This window comes from Phalaenopsis equestris, unplaced genomic scaffold (genome assembly GCF_001263595.1).
Source record: "Phalaenopsis equestris unplaced genomic scaffold, ASM126359v1 Scaffold000002, whole genome shotgun sequence".
Lineage (NCBI taxonomy): Eukaryota > Viridiplantae > Streptophyta > Magnoliopsida > Asparagales > Orchidaceae > Phalaenopsis > Phalaenopsis equestris.
In genome coordinates this window covers 66,268,569-66,272,763 of record NW_018164444.1, presented here as the reverse complement: position 1 = coordinate 66,272,763, position 4,195 = coordinate 66,268,569, and the positions used below count along the sequence as shown (strand labels likewise).

The following is a 4,195-nucleotide window of genomic DNA, read 5'->3' as shown; positions in this document are numbered from 1 at the left end:
CTATAAATTATCACTTTATTGTCACTTTATTGTCGTGAATATTCCAGTAATATATATATATATATATATATATATATATATATATATATAAAAGTTTTAGGTCAAAATATTATGTAGTAAATGAGACTTACATGGCACACAAAAGAGTAAAAAAAGTATAGTTTAATGAGTTTGGGATGAAATTAAAAAACATGGTATCATAATTTTTACCTTGGCATAATCTTAAGTTAATTATTTTTTATCAATTGGATAGAATCAGCTTTATATATTAAGTATTTTATAAAATCTTAAAGCAAACGTAGCCGACCTTAGCTCAGTTGGTAGAGCGGAGGACTGTAGTGCTGCAGATTAATCCTTAGGTCGCTGGTTCGAATCCGGCAGGTCGGAATCCAATTTTTGTTTTAAATTACCTTAAACAACTAATAATCCCTAATTTTATTTTGTTTTACACTTTAAATACTTCCAACAATCCAAATTCTTTTCATTTTTACGTTTATAATAAATTTGTTATATCTAACCAAACTTTCATATTTACGTTTATTAAGATAAAATAATTATGATGTTTTGATGTGATGTTTAAATCTGGAGTGATGAGCATGTAAATATTAAGGAGTTTAGGTGCTAGTTATGTAAATACATAATAATTGTGGCTATATATGTAAATGTGCCCAAAATATGTAAATGTGCTGTATATGTAAATTCAAATTGGCCTTTTATGGTACAGTTAATAGGAATTAGAATTTAAAGTTACCCATTAAACATACTTTTTAAATATTACTCCTGAATTAAAATATGCACTCTATGCCTGTCTTGCTTAAGGTTCTTAAGAAATATTTTTTAATTGTTCACTAGTTTTATTAATCCTTATATTTCACACCACCACCAACCATAAGAATCAAGCCTGGCTTCTTGATACTGGAGCTACATCTCACATCACCCCACACTTGGACAATATCCAGCAACCACAACCTTACAATGGTATTGAACAGGTAATAGTAGGTCATGGACAAAAATGGCATCCTCGCTACGCCCGATCGTAAGTTCCTTCTATCCTCTATTCTGAGTGCCTCATATTACTCGCAAACTAATCTCTATTTCTAAACTAGTTCGTGATAACAAATGCTCTATTACTTTTACTCCTAATAGTTGTCGCAAACAACGACTTCTCAGTGGGCCAACACATAATGGGTTATATCCTCTCATAAACCCTTCCTACTATACACATGCTTATTACTTTAGCAACTACTGAAAACTGGATATTACACAATTGGATGTATCTAATGCTTTTCTTCATGAAAAATTAGACGACACTAGATATATGTCACAACCATCAGGTTTTCACGATACACACAATCCTCATTACATATGTAAGATAAATAAAGCAATTTATGGATTAAAAAAACAACCACGACAGTGGTATTCCACATTCTGTAATTTCTTATACGAACAAAACTTTAAATTAAGCAACTCAGATCATTCTTTATTATTTACCACCATAATAAAGGCATCCCCTCAAGCTTCTCCCCACATCTTTTCTTTTCTTTTTCTTTTCTTTTCTTCTTTGTTTTTTTTTCTTTTTTTTTTTTATATGAGGATTACTATATCTGGATAGTCTTTAATGGTTTTGAGCTTCACTATCTACTTCTTAAAGTCAAAAACTTGTCACATTTCTCCACTTAAAAAATTTATATTAGCTTAAAGATTTCATAAAACATTAAATTGCGCATAATACATAAAATCAGAATTTGCCTTCTTATTTATGTTTATGATAAGCTAATCACATGAAATTCATCAACCGAAATAAATAAATAAATAAATAAATTTAATTATATCATTTTCTAAGATTACAAATAAACAAAACTATAAAAGGATATTTTGTCCATCAAACAAAATATTTAAGTGATCTCTTAAAGAAAGCTGGATTAATGCAAACAAAACCTGTATTAACCCCTTCACCTCTTGAACCTTTGAAAAATATCACCAACATATCACCCATTAACAATCCTCAATATTACAGACAATTAATTGGTATATTACAATACCTCACTATGAAAAGACCAGACATCATGTTTACTGTAAACTCATTAAGTCAACACATGCACAAACCGAACACACGCCACTACAATTTGTTCCAAAGGCTTCTTCGCTACCTCAAATAAACATTAAACTATGGGTTACCCTTCATTCCCGGACCACTGTATTTACATGCATACACTGATGCTGATTGGGCCAACGACATCAACGACAGAAAATCAACAACAGGTTATTGCATTTATCTAGGATTTAATCTAATCTCTTGGTCTTCTAAGAAGCAGAACACCGTTGCTCGATCCTCCACAAAGGCCGGGTACAGAGCCCATACAACAACTACTACAAAAATCTTATGGCTACGACGTCTACTTGAAAAACTTACAGGGTATTCTTCTCATCCCGTCAAATTATACAGTGAAAGCACTTCAGCTACGCTCTTGCACATAATCCAGTATTTCATGCTCGAACTAAGCACATCAAAGTGGATTATCACTTCATACTAGATCATATCAAGCATAAACACATTCTCCTCCAGCATATTATGTCCCAGGATCAACCCGCAGACATATACCAGACATCGTGAGCTTACCAACAAGCTAACCATCATCTCATCATATGCTTAGCTTGACAGGGGATATTGGAAGGAACTTATCTGCTCCAATGATACAGAGATTGCTCCTATCATGAATGACCTTCTCCTCTGCTTCTTCTCTGGCTCGTGTCCATGCCCTCGCTCCGCCTCTCCCGCATTCAGATATTTAGGTTTAGTTCAATATGTTGCTTTTATATTAACCAATCAATGGTTGTATAATGATATTCTTTCCTTCTGTAATATTACAAGTATGCTGTTATACAGACTTATAAATAAAGCTTGTAACAGGAACATTTAGTTATGAATGAAATATCATTTTTCCACTTATCTGATCAGCATTCTTCTTCTCCTTCCTGTTTCTTTATAAGAGCACACAACAGGGGGCTAGGAAGAAGAAAGAAAACAGCCTAAGGAAAATAGCTTTTTTTCTTCTGTGTGTCAAAAATCTGTCCTCAAATCGCTAAAATTAAAATAGCCAAGTGGTATCAAGTGATGACTGATATCATAACAAACCAAAGTAGCTACTGTTACTAGAAAATAAGAACACAAACTAAAAAGAAAACTGAAAAAAAAATGCTATAAATCAAAACTTCAAATGGATTACTGTTTCAGGTCTTTTCATAAGATCAAAAGTTCACCAAATTGCAAATTTAGCAACTAACTGTGTAAAATAAGAGAAGTATAAAAAATAAAAGCTAACGCACCAAAAAATTTAAGCTGAGCTGCTTTTTTGACTACATAGAGATTAAATTCGTATAGAACAGAAAGCTTGAAGAGGAAAAACCAGGAAAAGAAAAACTAATTTGGCTACGCAGTTCTGTAAATATGCATTCACGCCAAAATTAAGAAAAAAAAACATGTAAAATCCTATAAACCAAAACTTGAATATGAATTAGAGTGGTTCCATTGCCAAATCAAGGAAAAGCTAAGGAAGATACTCAGATTGAACTAGGGTTTCCGTGAGAGGCAAAGTGAGGTATCATGAATTAGTAGAATCCAAAAAGAACAAAAACCCCACAAAACAAACACTCCTAGACTTGCAAAATCGAGAAAAACCTGGCCGAAGAACTCTGATTAAGATCTAGGGTTTGAATCTGAGATCGGCAAAAAATTTTGGACCATTTCTCGATTTATGCGTGTCATCCTTGCGCAGGGGCCATGCTAATCTTCTCTGTATCGTTCCAATTTTATCGGATGTCTCCGAAGAGACGCTCTAGCATTGCACGGAAAGAACTAAGAAGAAAGGCATGATATTGCGTCAAATCAATGTGGGACTAATGACGCGACGTCTCACTTGAGAAAACCCATTGTAAAAAATAGGTGTCACTTATTTAATTGAAGGATGATATTTTATTTTAATTTTAGAGAATTAATATATATATATATATATATATATAATAAAACATAAATATGCCGATTTATTGAAAAAAAAAATGTATGAATCATTTTACAATGTTGAAGATTAATGTCATTCATAATCTCTACTTTTAATTGCAAATTGCTTCAAATTTATTAAATGTCTTTCGGCCATATATATATATATATATATATATATATATATATATATATATA

At 32.1% G+C, this 4,195-nt stretch overlaps 1 long non-coding RNA gene and 1 other non-coding gene across 3 annotated transcripts; one reads left to right on the top strand and one right to left on the bottom strand.

Annotated features, from left to right (window-relative positions):
* The first annotated feature begins 302 nt into the window (after nucleotides 1-302).
* Nucleotides 303-387, top strand: TRNAY-GUA. The gene is given in 2 exon segments: nucleotides 303-339; nucleotides 352-387. It is a non-coding gene; the product is annotated as a tRNA-Tyr (tRNA).
* A 1,552-nt stretch (nucleotides 388-1,939) lies between these two features.
* Nucleotides 1,940-3,866, bottom strand: LOC110034066. Of its 2 annotated transcripts, none has more exons than XR_002295013.1 (2): nucleotides 3,680-3,866; nucleotides 1,940-3,083 (listed from the first exon to the last, which is right to left on the bottom strand). It is a non-coding gene; the product is annotated as an uncharacterized LOC110034066 (long non-coding RNA). The 2 variants fall into 2 exon arrangements; XR_002295014.1 differs by having other exon boundaries at nucleotides 1,940-3,069.
* Nucleotides 3,867-4,195: the final 329 nt, after the last annotated feature.